Raw genomic sequence first — 16757 nt, 5'->3', positions numbered from 1 at the left:
GACAGCTAGAGCATCATGTATTTTTGTTTAGAGGGAACTTAGATTGTGGAGCACAATTGAGGTTTTTTCTGTACACCTCTGGCTAGAGCTTTGTGCCCTGGGAGGCAGCAGGGCAGGGGAGGGGCACCTTGGCTTACACTCTGGGCCGGGACTCAGGACACAGGGGTTATTTTCCTGGCTCTGCCATGAACTCCCTGGGTGACCTTGAGCAAGTTACTGTCCCACTCTGTGCCTCAGTCTCCCTACCTGACAGTAGGACCATGGGGAGCAAATCTTTTAATGATTGTGAGGCACTGAGATGGGATGCAGATGGTGGCCATATAAGTAGTTAGTGAGATAGAGGGGCAGCTTCCAAGGCATGGCAGAAAATCATTGGTGTTAGCCTGGGGATATTTGCCAATGCATTCTGACTACACAGAATTCCAGCCACATAGTAGAGGACATGCTGTGTCTTTCCAAAGACAATACTTCAACATCATGCTGTGGTTCTGGGCAGAATTTGGACAAAGGTAAAGATGTTGAGGAAGGTCTCTTCTGCGATGTAGTCTCCTGGTTAGAGATAGGGGCAGGGAAATGGGAGCCAGGACTACAGGGTTCTATTCCTAGTTTGGGGACAGGAAGGGAGTCAGGACACTTGTATTCAAGTCCTGGCTCTACCACTAACTTGCATCAGGGGCAGGTTGCTTAATTTCTCTGTGCCTCAATTTTCCCATCTGTAAAATGGAGACAACAACACAGGAGGGTTATAGGGTAAACCCATTAATTAGATTAATCCACGAGACCAGAGATCTCCAAATTGTGGGGCGTGACCCCTAGGGGGGCATGGAGGAAAGTTTGGGGAGGCGCAACGGGGTCTGGGCCAACCAGGGGGTGGGGAGGGAGCGCTACTCAGCCCTGCTCTGTTTCCAGCTCTGCTCTGGCCCTGGGCCCGCCCCCAGCCTCAGCCCCAAACCATGGCCTGGCTGCGGCTCTGCGCCCAGCCCCAGTCCCAGACCCGCCCCCCCGCTGCAGCCCCAGCCTCAGCCCCTTTACCCCTGTCTGTGACCCCACCTTCCTGGAGCTGCGGCCCGACCCTGGGAGGCAGGGGAGCATGGACAGGTGTAAGGGGGCACAATCCTGAAAAGTGTGGGGCTGACTGCATTAGACTGTAAGCTCTTTAGAGCAGGGTCTGTCTATCGTTGTGTGTCTGGGCACTGCTTGGCACAACAGGGCTCTTGCACCACCTGGGGGTTATCCCCCTCCCGCTAACTACACCTAATAAGAGTTAATAGCGCCCAAGGCCAGGAGGGCCTGTTGTGCCCACCCACTCTTCTCTCCTGCCTAGCCCAGGTTGAGAACCTCCCCCAGGGATCCTGGCCTTCAGCTCAGATCTGATGATCGAGCTAGAGCTGTGCTTTTAGAGAGGTGCCTGATCACCATGGAAAGACTCCGAGGGTCGGAGACTCTTTCCTTTCCCTGGGGCAGTCATCTGGGAAATCTGCCCCTTATTCCCAGTCTCGATTTGACTGGCTCCATCCCCCAGCCATTGGCTTTTGCTCTGCCCTTGTCTATTGAGTTAATGAGCCCTCTGCTCCCCAAAATCTCCTCCCCGGGGAGGTCAAACAGACAGGGATCTAGTTCCCTCTGAGCCGTCTTTGGGTTAAACGCACTAGATCGAGCTCCTTCAGTCCCTGGTTCTTGGGCAGGTTTTCCAGCCCTCGGATCGTTCCTGAGGCTCCCCGATTTCCCGACACTCTGTTTGACTTGTGCACCCCCCCGAGCTGGGTGCAGTCTCCAGTTGTGATCTTCCTGATTCGACCCCACCTCCCAACTCCAACTCACTATCCCCCTGGTTCTGCAGCCCAGGGTCACGCTCACCCTCTTAGCCACAGCATCGCCTTGGAAGCTCATGGGCAGTTGGCTCCACCAGGACACCTGGGTTCTTGACAGAGTCGCTGCTTTCCAGGATACAGCCCCTTCCCCCCCAGCCTGTGAGCCTGACTGACTGTCTGTGTCCCCCCATGTATGACCTTCCACTGGGCTGTGTTTTAACACGTGGCTCAGATGAGCCTTGCAAGAAGACTGGGGTGAGGGAACTCCATCATCAATGAGGTTCTGCCTGTGTGTGCTGAGGTTAGAACCTAGGAGTCCTCCCAGCCCCCCTGCTCTAACCACTAGAACCCACTCCCCTCCCAGAGCTGAGGCTAGAACCCAGGAGTTCTGACTACGAGTCCCCCCACTCTAACCCACTAGATCCCACTGCCCTCCCAGAGCCAGGGATAGAACCCAGGAATCCTGGCTCCCAGCCCCCCTCTCCCCATCTCTTTGATGATGTGCAATCCAGGGGTGGATGCCCCATCTCTCTGTGCACTATCAGGATCAAAGCTCTGCCTTCCCAGGGGAGCTTGTCTGGCCCCACTAGGTCTGACCCGGACATGGTGTCTCCCGCGCCCCTCAGCTCCTTAGCACGTGGCTGTCTCTGCACATCTCACAGGAAGCACAGGCCGACCCAGCATTGATCCCAATCTGACTAGCAGGGAGGGAGTGAGGGGCTTGGGCGCTGGGGAACCATTTGGACCCTGGCCTGTCTTCTGGGAGCTAAGGGACATGGGCTTGGGCTGTGGGCAACTGTCCTGCCAGGAACGGGGCAGAATAAATGGACTCAACTCATCACCCATGGCACCCCCTAGTGGGAAAGGCCCCGTTTCTCATTCCTTGCCACCCCAGCCAGCCCTGGGGCCAGATCTTTAAAGCAAAGTCCTTGCAGGCTTGGTCAAGATCCCAGGCCGGTTGCAGACGCCGAAGGGTGTTCACCTCAGTGTCCTGCTTAGCCAGGAACTTTTCAGTAAACATTTTTCTCTTGGGAAAAGAGCAAACTCAGTGAAAAGAAAACTTTTTGGGGACAGCTCAGGAAGGCAGAGAGTCTCAGTGCCAGCATGACATTTCTGCACCTAGAAGGTGCAATTGAATTAGCCGGCAGTCTGGGGGGATAGGGCATTTGGCCGGGGAGTGAAGACATGGGTTCAAGCCCCTTCTCCGCCTGGCTTAAAACTCAGAGCTGGATCTCCCTTATCCCATGTGAGGAAAGTGCTTGATTCTCTAGTTCATAGGTGAGGGCCCTAACCACCCATTGGCTATGCTGGGATGCAGCTTTCTCAATCCCTGCATGAACATTTTGAACGATCTTGGTTTTTTTTTTCCTGCTGAGGAAGAAAAAATAATTTTGAAACCTTGAAACTCTTTGTAAAACAATCTGTGTTCTCAGACCAGCCGTAGTCCTGGTTAAATTTGTACCCAGTCCATCTGTGTAAAAACTACCCCTCACGGTTGGATTAGATACAGGGGTCCCTTTCTTGTTGCATCCCAAATTGTGGTGCAGCTGTATGGGTGTTACCCAGCTGTTATGCCTTAGAGGTGGCTGCATCGGAGCCCTGCATGAGTCCTCCCCATGCACTGCTGCTATGTGGCTGTTCCCCAGCTGCACCACCCCAGAAGTGGCTGCATTTCAGCACCAAACGAGCCATCCCCATGTGGTGTTGCTGTGTGGCTGTTATCTAGCTGCCTTGCCCCACAGGTAGCTGCATCTCAGTGCTAGGTGATGTGTCCCTGTGTGGCAAGTCATCCCCAGGCACCACCTCTGTGTGGCTGCTCCCCAGCTGCCCCACCCAGGTGGCTGCATCTTAGTTCTGGGTGGGTGCTCCCTGCCGAGTGCTTTGAGATCCTTCTTTCTGGAACACATTGTTCCAAAGCAGGAGGTTGGATCATGAGTCCCAAGCCTGCAAAGGGGCGGAGGTCCCTCAGGGGAGGAGGGGTGTGGGGGATGGTGGTTATGAGTTACCTATTGTTTAAAAGAACAAAAAGATCCTGAGTTAATTCCTTTGCAGCCTCAATTATCATGAGCAAGGGAGCAAGAGAACCTGAGAGGACACAAATGTTCCCCCCACCCCCCACCCGCGACCAGATAACAATAGGCACCGACACCACCCAACCCAGTCCTTGGGACCCAGCGACACCACAACCCGGATGTCCCTGCAGACACCAGCTGGGAGACGTCGGGAGGGAGGGGTGAATTGTCTACAGGCCAAAAAAATTACAGAGTCTGGGTTCTAGCACACTTCTGGGAAGGGAGTGGGGTTTAGTGGTTAGAGCAGGGGGGGTGGGACTCCTGGGTTCTATCCATGGGTCTGGTGGTTCTAGGGGGGGCTAGGAGCCATGACTCCCAGGTTTTAGTGCTGGAAGGAGAGTGGGGTATGGTGATTAAAGCAGGCAGGGCTGGGAGTCAGGACGCCTGGATTTTGGTGCTAGTTGTACCACTGTCTCCCTCGCATAGGGTGACCAGACAGCAAATGTGAAAAATCGGGATGGAGGTGGGGGGGGGGGGGGGAATAGGAGCCTATATAAGAAAAAGACCCCAAAATCGGGACTGTCCCTATAAAATTGGGACATCTGGTCACCCTACCCTTGCAGGCCTTTTGCAATTCACTTCCCTTCTCCACGCCTGTTTTCCGGGCTATAAAATCACTTCTGTCCTTCACAGGTGAGCACTGATTACTGAGTCCTTAACATGTCTAAGGGGCTGAATAGGAAGCATGCTGCCCTTGAGAAGCAGCCCTGTCTGGGGCAGAGCACTGCACCCAGCACAATGTAACGGGGCTGGGGAGTGGACAAAAATTGGCCAAGGACAGATGGGAAATGCTGTGTCCAGGAAATAGATTGCTTCAGTGCAGTGATTAACTAGGATTCTAACCCACTATCCTACTTGGGGCGCAGACTATACTCCTTGGACAGGTCCAGTATTCTCGGGGATCAACGTATTTGAAGACCAACAGGTGCAATGGTGGATTAAGGCATAGGCATTATAGCCTCCAGTCTGGGGCGCCAGCTCCTGGAGTTATGAGAGTCCAGCAGGCTCCCAGGTGCATTAAAAAAATCTGGAGACTCTCGTCCATGTGGTTGTGCCAAAAAAATGACTGATTCCTGCCTGAGTGTGCGCCCATTGTCGAGAGAGTGGGGAGCTGCCCCATGTGTGACCAATGCAGTGACGCTGCCTGCATCTGCAGACAGCCTGAGCCCATCGCTCAGAGAGGGAGGAACTGCCCTGATGTGACTGATGCAGCAACGCTGTCTAAGCATGAGCTCATCGTTTTGAGGGGCAAGAGCTCCCCTGTGCTTCCCAAAGGGGTGTCAATCTCCCATCCCACTGCCCTTGGGGTCATGCCGGCCTTACCCCAGCAGGGAGTTGGGGGGGCACAAAGGGGGTGGCCCAGCCCCTGACCTAAGCACAAACATCCCAGTTCCAGGAGGACAGAAGTCCCTTGCTCTTACTTTGGAGGGGAAGAAGGTGACCACATTCTGTGGGGGGGGAGGGGGGGAGGGAAGGGGGGCATGGCACAGGGGTAGGGACTGCAGGGGCCCCCAATTGTCTTAACTCTGCCCTGGCTAGCTACCAGCTGCATAGGACAGGGGGAACTGAGAGCCCCATAGCACAGTACTCCCCCTGTTGAGCTACAGAAGTCAGATCTTTAAGGTGCAGCAGTAGAAGGTTGTTACCTTGTATGTGCTCCAGAGAAGTAGGGGACACACACACACATGGATTCCAACACCCCTCCCCCCTTCAGGATGGCACCCACAGTTCGATTTTCATATAAGGAGGAACTCTGGGAAAGGGAGAAGGTCCCGGGATATGAGCCTGGGTCCACCCTCATCAGCTACTGCCATAGGAGTGTATCCACCTGGGGAAACTGAGCCTGGCAAGCAGCAGCAGCTTGGGTACAAGGTCACACACTGAACTCAAAACAGAACCCAGGAGTCATAATGCCTAGCTCCACCACTAGACCCCACTCTCCTCCCAGAGCTGGGGAGAGAACCCAGGAGTCCTGGCTCCCAGGCCCCCCCAGCACTGGGCCCCCGGTCCGTCCGCACCAGAGCCGGAGCTGGGAGCAGTATGTAGCTGTGGTGTGTGAGCGCTGCCCCCTGCAGGACGGACCATGGCCCCGCCATGGGCTCCCGGAGCGAGCAGTTTCAGGAGCGCCCAGCAGAGGGAGCCCGCCGCCGGGGACCGCGGGCTCGAGGACCCGGGGCGGGGTTCGCCGGACGCGCTAAGCTCGCTGCGCCGGGCACGGGCCGCAGGGAGGGACTCGGGAGCGGCCCGGCGAGATGCGCCGCGGAGAGTCCGTGGCTGGGCGCTGGGCGGGAGGCGTTGTAAGGCTCTGAATGTGCATCCCAACATCTGCGCCATGAAACCAGTGTTGTCTGATCCCCCCCCCACCCGAGACTGACCCCCTGTGTCTGACCCCCGCCCCCGGATCTCAGCCCCCTGAGACTGAGACAGCCCCCCAAGTGTCTGACTGGCTCCCTCGAGTGTGACTCCCCCAGTATCTGACTGACCCCCCCGAGACTGACCCCCCGGAGACTGAACCCCAACTGTCAGACTGAACCCCCTGAGACTGACCCCCCCAGTGTCTGACTGACCCTCCCTGTGTCTGACACCCAAGACTGACCCAGTGTCTGATCCCCTGAGTCTCAGCCCCCCCCGAAACTGACCCCCCAAGACTGACCCCCCCCGAGTGTGACCCGTCCAAGACGGACCCTCCTGAGACTGACTGACCCTCCCTGTGTCTGACTGACCCCCCCAAGATGGACCCCAACGAGACTGACCCTCCCAGTATCTGACCCCTGATGTCTGACCCCCCTGAGACTGACTGACCCCCTTCGTGTCTGACCCCGAGACTGATCGCCCAAGGTCTGACTGACCCCCCCAAGTCTGGCCTCCCCATGTCTGACCCCCTTGAGTGTGATCACCCCTGTATCGGCCCCCCCCATGACTGCCCCCCCTGGGACTGACTGACCCTCCATGTCTGACACCCCCAAGAGAAGTTGGTCAGATAAAAGAGATCCCCTCACCCACCTTGTCTGTCTATTACGACACACCTGTTCCTACAGCTCTTGCGGATACACCGCCCCAGCCTGGAAGCAGGACCTTGGGGGTGACCCCTTTAGTTTGCCGCCATACAGCTCCACAGGGGCAACCCATGGCCTACATGACTCTGAGATGGGATCTATGGGGGCCAGTTCACCCCATCTCTCTACATGGCTTCCTGCAGCGAACTCAGTATCATAGAACATTAGGGTTGGAAGAGACCTCAGGAGGTCATCTAGTCCAACGCCCTGCTCAAAGCAGGACCAATCCCCAACTAAATCATCCCAGCCAGGGCTTTGTCCTTATTGAACCTCATCAGATTTCTTTTGGTCCAATCCTCCAATTTGTCTAGGTCACTCTGGACCCTATCACTACCTTCCAGCGTATCTACCCCTCCCCACAGCTTACTGTCATCTGCAAACTTGCTGGGGGTGCAATCCATCCCATCATCCAGATCATTAATAAAAATGTTGAACAAAACCGGCCCCAGGACCGACCCCTGGGGCACTCTGCTTGATTCCGGCTGCCAACTAGACATCGAGCTGTTGATTACTACCTGTTGAGCCCGATGATCTAGCCAGCTTTCTATCCACTTTTCTCTCCAGACTCTTGAACCATGCTGCGGCAGGAATCATCTTTGCTTCCTCTCTCTGACTCCTCTCCATCTTCCAGGTAGAGCCCCTGTATATCTGCCAGCCCAGTTCTTTCCCCAGGCACCTTTCCCCTCCTTTCTGCAGCTTGGAGCCTCTGGTCTGCTTCCCTGATGAGCAGTGGGGGGGAATTTCCTGCCTCTTGGTTGTTACTCATTTGGTGGGAACATCCCAGCCACTGGCTTTCCACTATCTTTTCCAGACCCTCCATTCACACGCACGGGCTATATCCCATTTGTTGATGATTCTGGTTTCATGAGGCCAACGCCTTGACCCCCTCCCTTCCCACTCAGTGGACAGAAGTACGAAGCACCGAGGGAAAGTGAGACATGCAGTAGCATGATAAAAACGTGCCAGTGTCCATTGTTCCTATGAAGCTGGGCTGGGTTTTCCCCATCCATGCCCTGACGAGGTGTGAACTGCCTCTCTCTTAGAATCATAGAATATTAGGGTTGGAAGAGACCCAGGAGGTCATCTAGTCCAATCCCCTGCTCAAAGCAGGACCATCACCAACTAAATCATCCCACCCAGGGCTTTGTCAAGCCAGGTCTTAAAAACCTCTAAGGATGGAGATTCCACCACCTCCCTAGGTAACCCATTCCAGTGCTTCACCACCCTCCTAGTGAAATAATGTTTCCTAATATCCAACCTAGACCTTCTTGGAGAGTTTTTGCCTGGGCTCGCTTTAAGCCATGAGGATACATTTTCAGCCTCATAACTATATACATGAAATTATAACCTATAACAATTACTATAGCATCACTATAACAACAATGCTCAGTGCATTATGAGCCTTCCGAAGACACCCAACATAACAAACTTTGCACTGGATACCACACAATCATTTTATAAAGATAAACATGGGGGTGTAGGGTGTTGCCCTGCGGTACAGAGCATCACACTGGCACATTCAAGATCCTTACAGCCCAGTTTCTAAGCAATCAAACATACTGTTTTCCTAGCATGCTATCAAGCGGGTTCACATCCTCCTGGAGAGCTTGTCCTTTAGATGACACTCTGGGAGGGTGGGGTTCCAGAGCACCCTCATTCTCCTGCCACCCGAAAGCCTTTTTGGTTTGAAACTGGGTTGGAATTTCCCATTTTCCCTTCATCTCCCAGGGGTTTTCTAGGCATAAGCAAGAAATCTCCAGTGCTTAGCCTAGGTTAGCTCTAAGGGGCATATGACGCTTGCTTATTATAGATGCTGCTGTCACCTATTGAAATGTAAAACTAACGTGTGTGTGTGTGTATTTACCTGCGTTATCCTTGGAAATAACTCTTATTTCCTTTTCCTAGTTAATAAATCTTTAGATAGCTTGTTATAGACTTGACTATAAGCATTGTCTTTGGTGGGAGATCTAAAGTGCAATTGACCTAGGGTAAGTGACTGGCCTTTTGGGACTGGGAGTAACCTGAATATTCCTATGATTTTTGGTGTCAGGGACCATCTATCACAATGGCAAACTTGCTAGGTGGCAAGATGGACCAGAATACCTATAGGCGTAGTTTGGGGGGACAGGGAGGGGCATTGCCCCTCCAAACAGAGGCAAAGCATGAGGGGGTCACATGTCACCCCCTCATTTCTGCACACACTGAGCTGCCTGCAGAGCTTGCTCGGCTCACCTGGGGGGGGGGGGAGAGGGCGGAGGCGGCTTTGTCATTCCTATGCTGCACCCCCCCTCAGCGCATTTTGGCTTGTGGGGAGCAGACCGAGCAGCTTTTCCCCCTCTGCTCTGGGTCCTGCCTCAGCCGCCTCCTGGGTCCTAGTGACTGCCTGTTTACCCTATAATTATGAGTGCCCATGGGAGCGGGCAGAGCAAGGGGGGTGGGGTAAGGAGAAGAGACAGTGGGGAAGGGAGGCAAGGGGACGACAAGGGGACATGGGAATGGGTGGGGAAAAGCAGGAGCCCAGCATGTGGCATTCCCTGGGCAGCAGCAGCAGCAGCCCCAGAGCAGGGACATCACTGCAGGAGCCAGTGCCGCAGTGGTCATCAGCAGCAGCTGAGGCTCCCTGTTCACTGTCCTGTCTCCCCCAGCACCAGCAGCCCAGGTACCACTGTAGGCAGGGGGAGAGAGACAGTGAACCAAGAGATCTGGCTTCAGCAGGTGTGTGTGTGTGCGCTTCCCTCTTCCCCCCAGTATAGCATGGGGAGTCCCTATGCCTATGGGAGTTGTGACAGGTTGGATCACAGAAACCCCCTTGGGAGCTGCCATGCGATGGGCCAAGGCTACCCCTGCTCCTGTTTCCCCTGCCAGCTCAGGACTCCAGCACCCTCCTGTCTGCTCCAACACAGACCCAGGGTCTGAATTGCTTGCCCCAAAGCTGAAGGTTTACCTGAAAACAGCTCACAGAAGTGTGCTTGTCTTTAGCACTCAGGTGCCCAACTCCCAATGGGGTCTAAACCCAAATAAATCCATTTTACCCTGTATAAAGCTTATACAGGGTAAACTCATAAATTGTTCACCCTCTATAACACTGAGAGAGATATGCACAGTTGTTTGCTCCCCCAGGTATTAACACATACTCTGAGTTAATAGGTTAAAAAAAGTGATTTTATTAAATACAGAAATTATAGGATTTAAGTGGTTGCAAGTAGTAACAGACAGAACAAAGTAAGTTACCAGGCAAAATAAAATAAAATGCACAAATCTAGGTCTAATCAAGCTAAGTACAGATAAGATCCTCACCAGTTCCAGAATGCTCCCTTTTACAGACTAATTTCCTTTTAGCCTGGGCCCAGCAGTTACTCACACCCCCTGTAGTTACTGTCCTTTGTTTCAGTTTCCTTTAAGTAGGTGGGGGGTGGAGAGGCTCTCTCTTTAGCCAACTAAAGACAAAATGGAGGGATCTCCCAGGGGTTTAAATAGACTCTCTTGTGGGTGTAGAATCCAGTCACAAAAATGGAGATTCAGAATCACATGGGCAAGTCACATGCCCATGCATGACTCAGGACTTGCAGGTAGCAGCGATTATCCCCATGCCACCTTGAATGTTCTCAGGTAGACTTCTTGTGTGGATTGGAGTCTTCCAAGCTCTTTTGTCTGTTAAATGCTTCCAGATTGAGCACCTAATTTGCATATTCCTTTCCCAAGAAGTGACCAAATGTTCTAATGACAGGTTTCAGAGTAGCAGCCGTGTTAGTCTGTATCCGCAAAAAGAACAGGAGTATTTGTAGCACCTTAGAGACTAACAAAGTTCTTGGTAACTTTTCTCTTTGCAAAGCAGTGGCAGGAAATAAATCAATGGGGACACGGTTCGTATGGCCGATAGTTGATGCAAGCAGGCAAACAAAAGAGCTTTCACTCAAAGCTTCTACTTTATTTTGCCTCCAGCACTTACACACATCTGCAACAGGTTAGTGGAGCACCCCAAATTAACCCCAGATTAATATTTACCCAAGATCTTGAGGAGGTCTCGAGTGAATATCTGTAGACATCCAGTGGCCAACCTTCCGTCTGCAGGGGGACTTGAGAGGTGTCCAAGAAATGTCCAAGAATTCAAGTGTCTACCCAGTTCAGATCTCTTCCTCTTTTTATACCCAATTTGTTAGTATCACATAGCTTGATCATTTGAAAAAAACCCTGCTGAGCAGAAGCTAAGTTAAGTATGGAGTTTTCCAGCCTGTCAGGCAGGGAATTTTCCATCAGTTAACCAGCTGGACTTCACATAGCAATAGCTAACTATTGCCAGACTTCCCATCTTGCACAACTTCATGTTTCGGAAAAATCCCTCAAGTCAGGAGGGCACAGGGGCATGTTTACGCCTTGTGCCCACTCACTTGCCCCTCCCCTCCTGGTCTATTAGTTGGGCTAAAGTTTCAGAAATGGCCTGTCTGCTTTCAGCCATGAGTATAACTATTAGTATTCCAGCTGCGGGCAGTGGTCTAAGCTTGTTACTAGGCTCTAGGCTATCAAAAATTCCCCCCTCCTACGGGGGGGGGCACACTACTGGGTCTGTGGGCTATGCTCACCCCAGCCCTCCCGCCCAGAGAGCTGCTTGGGCAGTGCTGAAACAGGGGGACATTGTGCTCCAGGAGCTTGCACTGGCGGATGGCTACTGATTGGGGAGCAATCGATTTGGGATTGGCACATCCACAGCATTGCCCTCTGGGTGGGCAAGGCCGTCTCTGGCTGTGTGGACTTGTGACTCTGAGTGAAGTGCAGGAAATAAGAGAGGGATGTGAAGCAATGGGCTGCCCAAAATGCAGGGAGGCAATAGGGGGGGGGGGCCTGCCCCACCTTGCCACTGAGCACAGAGGCAGAAAAGGGCTAGTTCTCCAGCCTGTGAAAGCTGGGATGAAGGTGGGAGTTTTCTGTCATATTCTAATGAACCTTACACCTGACTCAGGGTAACCTACCCACTGTGTATGGTTACCCACTAGGGACAGACATATTCTCCTCCCTGGGACAAGGGAGATAACAGCTATGGGGTGGAGGCTGGGTTTGGAATGAGGCAGCTGAACGAGAACTGGCTGGACTTTCCACCCATGCATGGAAAACCTGGTGTGGACAATGGAAGAGCCAAAAAGTGGGCCAGGCTACTGGGGCAGCTGAAAGCTGGCAATTGCCTCCAATGCCCTGCAAGGAAGGAGAGTGAAAACCTGAAAACCAAGGAATGGGGTTGCCAAGGGGGTGTCTTTTAAGGATGCTGTGGTGAACAGACAGACTCACTCAGACAGAGAGCGCAAGGATGGACTTCTGTCTTATGCTTCTCTTTCCCGTGCTGACCTAAGGTCTTTAGCATGCTGGATTCCAGGTGACTGATCAAAGCCACCTGGTTTTGAAAAGTCTGGGCAGCATCACTGCAGATCCTCACACTCTGCATTACTCCCTAGGAAGGACAAGCCCCTATCTGGGGTCCGATTGCAGTTGGACTGTCAAGGTTCCTTCCCCACTCTGAACTTTAGAGTACAGATATGGGGACCTGCATGTAAACTTCTAAGCTTAACTACCAGCTTAGATCTGGTTTTTCTGCCACCACTCCCAAGTGCTAACTCCCTTCCTTGGGTAGCCTTGAGAGACTCCTCCACCAATTCCCTGGTGAACACCGATCCAAAATCCCTTGGATCTTAAAACAAGGAAAAATCAATCAGGTTCTTAAAAAGAAGGCTTTTAATTAAAGAAAGAAAGGTAAAAATCATCTCTGTAAAATCAGGATGGAAAATAACTTTACAGGGTAATCAGATTCAAAGAGCCCAGAGGAATCCCCTCTAGTCTTAAATTCAAAGCTACAGCAAACAGAGATAAACACTCTAGCAAAAGGAACATTTACAAGTTGAGAAAACAAAGATAAACCTAACACCTTGCCTGGCTGTTACTTACAAGTTTGAAATATGAGAGACTTGTTCAGAAGGTTTGGAGAGCATGGATTGATGTCTGGTCCCTCTTAGTCCCAAGAGCGAACAACCCCCAAAACAAAGAGCACAAACAAAAGCCTTCCCCCCACCAAGATTTGAAAGTATCTTGTCCCCTTATTGGTCCTTTGGGTCAGGTGTCAGCCAGGTTACCTGAGCTTCTTAACCCTTTACAGGTAAAAGGATTTTGGAGTCTCTGGCCAGGAGGAATTTTATAATATTTTACACAGGAGGGCTGTTACCCTTCCTTTTATAAACGCCCCCAAATCACAGATAGTGTTGGACAGCCGGTTCCACACTGGCTGTGATTTCTTCTTGGAGCTCTAGGAGAAAACGGAGTTAATAAGACACATGCACCTTTAGGCATACTACTGATTATATAAAAACTAACAATATGTCCCACATTCCAAGAACAATTTTTAACCAGTTGATTCTGGGAAACTTTCCCGGGAGAGTGCATCAGCCACTTTGTTAGAAGCTCCTGAAATGTGTTGTATTTCAAAATCAAAATCTTGGAGAGCTAAACTCCACCAAAGAAGTTTTTTGTTATTCCCCTTGGCGGTATGAAGCCACTGTAGCGCAGCATGGTCGGTTTGTAGTTGAAAACGCCGTCCCCGAACGTATGGGCATACCTTTTCCAGCGCGTACACAATGGCGTAGCATTCCCTTTCGCTGATTGACCAGTGGCTTTCCCTCTCAGACAGTTTCTTGCTGAGAAACACGACAGGATGGGATTCTTGATCTGGTCCTTCCTGCAATAAACTGCTCCCACACCACACTCGGACGCATCTGTGGTTACTAGGAACGGTTTCTCAAAGTCTGGGGCCCTTAGCACAGGGTCAGACATGAGCGTCGCCTTAAGCTGGTTAAAGGCCTTCTGACACTCATCAGTCCACTGAACTGCATTTGGCTGTTTCTTTTTGGTTAGGTCTGTCAGCAATTTGGCTGTAGTGTGGTACAAATCGCCTATAATATCCGGCCAAGCCTAAGAAGGATTGGACCTGTTTCTTTGACTTTGGGACAGGCCACTTTTGGATAGCATCCACTTTGGCCTGTAGGGGGTTGATAGTTCCTTGACCCACCTGGTGTCCAAGGTAAGTTACTCTGTTTAGGCCTATTTGACACTTTTTAGCCTTAACAGTTAGTCCTGCCTGCCTGATGCACTCGAAGACTTCTTCCAGGTGCTCCAGGTGTTCTGCCCATGAATCAGAAAAAATGGCCACATCATTGAGGTAGGCAACTGCAGATTCTCCCAGTCCTGCTAGGAGACCATCTACAACTCTTTGGAAGGTGGCGGGTGCATTTCGCAGCTCGAAAGGGAGCACATTAAATTCATACACCCCTGCCTGGGTGACGAAGGCTGACCTTTCCTTGGCAAGTTCATCTAGTGGTACTTGCCAGTATCCCTTGGTTAAGTCTAAGGTAGAGATGAATTGGGCATGTCCCAATTTCTCCAATAGATCATCTGTGCGTGGCATTGGATAGTTGTTGGGACGAGTTACAGCATTTAGCTTACGGTAGTCCACGCAAAAGCGTATTTCCCCATCTGGTTTCGGAACTAGAACCACTGGAGATGCCCATGCACTCTTAGAGGGGCGGATTATACCCATCTGTAGCATGTCCTGGATCTCCTGTTTTATAGCAGTTTGGGCATGAGGTGACTCCCGGTAGGGTGGGGTTCTAATTGGGTGAGCATTACCTGTGTCAATGGAGTGGTATGCCTGTTCGGTCCGTCCTGGGGTGGCTGAGAACATTGGCGCAAAGCTAGTGCACAGCTCCTTGATCTGCTGCCACTGCAGCTGTCCAAGGGTTGTGGAGAGGTTCACCTCTTTCACGCCACCGTCACTTTTTCCTTCGTAGTAGACACCTTCAGGCCACTCCGCGTCATCTGTTCCCTGGGCTGTAAACTGGGAAACCTTTAATTCTCTGGAATAAAAGGGCTTAAGAGAATTAACATGGTATATCTTAGGCTTTATGTTGGAGGTGGGGGATGCTATGAGATAGTTAACAGCTCCTAGGTGCTCCTGGACCGTGAATGGTCCTTCCCACGACGCTTCCATTTTATGGGCCTGGAGCACCTTTAAGACCATGACTTGGTCTCCTACTTTGAAAAACATGGAATGTTTATCATACCAGGCCTTTTGCTCTTCCTGAGCATCCTTTAGGTTTTCTTTAGCAAGGGCTAAAGAGTGTCGGAGGGTGCTTTGTAGGTTGCTTACAAAGTCTAGAATGTTAGTTCCTGGAGAAGGCATAAACCCCTCCCATTGCTGCTTCACCAACTGTAATGGCCCCTTAACCTCGCGACTATATACAAGTTCAATGGTGAAAACCCTAAACTGGGATGTGGTACAGCCCTGTAGGCAAAAAGCAACTGCTGCAACACTAGGTCCCAATCATTGGAGTGTTCATTTACGAATTTACGTATCATGGCACCCAAAGTTCCATTAAACCTCTATACCAGGCCATTGGTTTGATGGTGGTAAGGGGTGGCAACCAAGTGACTCACCCCATGAGCTTCCCACAGGCTTTTCATGGTCCCTGCCAGGAAATTAGTTCCCGAATCTGTAAGGATGTCAGAGGGCCAACCTACCCTGGCAAAAATGTCTGCTAATGCCTGGCACACACTTTTAGCCCTGGTGTTGCTTAGAGCTACTGCTTCCGGCCATCGGGTAGCAAAATCCATGAAAGTCAGTATGTACTGCTTTCCTCTGGGTGTCTTCTTTGGGAAAGGACCCAGAATATCCACAGCTACTCCCTGAAATGGGACCTCAATTATGGGGAGTGGCTGGAGAGGGGCTTTGACCTGGTCTTGGGGCTTTCCCACTCGTTGGCACACCTCACAAGACCGGACATAATTAGCAACATCCTTGCCCATTCCCTCCCAGTGGAAAGACTTCCCCAACCGGTCTTTGGTTCTGTTCACCCGGGAATGGCCACAGGGATGATCATGGGCTAAGCTCAAGAGCTTTACCCGGTACTTAGTTGGAACTACCAACTATCTTTGAGGATGCCAGTCTTCCTGGTGTCCACCAAAAAGAGTCTCCTTGTATAAAAGTCCTTGTTCTACAACAAACCGGAATCGGTTAGAAGAGCTGAGAGGTGGTGGGGTGCTCCGTGCCGCCGCCCAAGCTTTCTGAAGGCTGTCATCTGCTTCCTGCTCAGCCTGAAACTGTTCCCTTGATGCTGGAGACATCAGTTCTTCCTTGGCCTGTGGACTTGGTCCCTCTGGAAGCGATGCAGGTGCTGGGGCTGTTTCCGTTGACTGTGAACCGCTGTCCGCTGGTGCACTATGTTGTATTTCAGGCTCTGGCTGAGCCTCTGGGGTAGGGTTATCTGCTCCTTCTGCCAGTTCAGGCTCGTTAGTGCCCTCTGGCGTTGGAGTCGTAGACGGGTTTGCAAGCGCTGGACTCAGTGCTGGCAATGGTTGTGGTGCTGGTTGCGTTGCCAGTTCCGGTTCTGGGACTGGCTTTGGCTGGGTCTCTGGGATTGGATCCACTACAGCTGTTGCAGTCGTTGGCAGGGGATCCGGTTCCACCACCTCTGTCTGGGTCTCTGGTAACACAGACGGGGCCCTGGTGGACGGCTCAGGAACAGGGATGGGTGTGAAAGCTTGCTTAGCCTGGCTGTGGGTGACCATTCCCACCCTCTTGGATAGCTTCACATGGTTGGCCAAGTCTTCCCACAGTAGCATGGGGATGGGATAATTGTCATAGACTGCAAAAGTCCACATTTCTGACCAGCCCTTGTACAGGACATGCAACTTGGCTGTAGGCAAGGTTAAAGAGTGTGACATGAAGGGTTGAATTGTCACCGGAGCCTCTGGGTTGATGAGTTTGGGGTCCACTAGGGATTGAT

Source organism: Chrysemys picta, chromosome 20 (genome assembly GCF_011386835.1).
Source record: "Chrysemys picta bellii isolate R12L10 chromosome 20, ASM1138683v2, whole genome shotgun sequence".
Lineage (NCBI taxonomy): Eukaryota > Metazoa > Chordata > Testudines > Emydidae > Chrysemys > Chrysemys picta.
Note: the sequence above shows the minus strand (reverse complement) of the source record.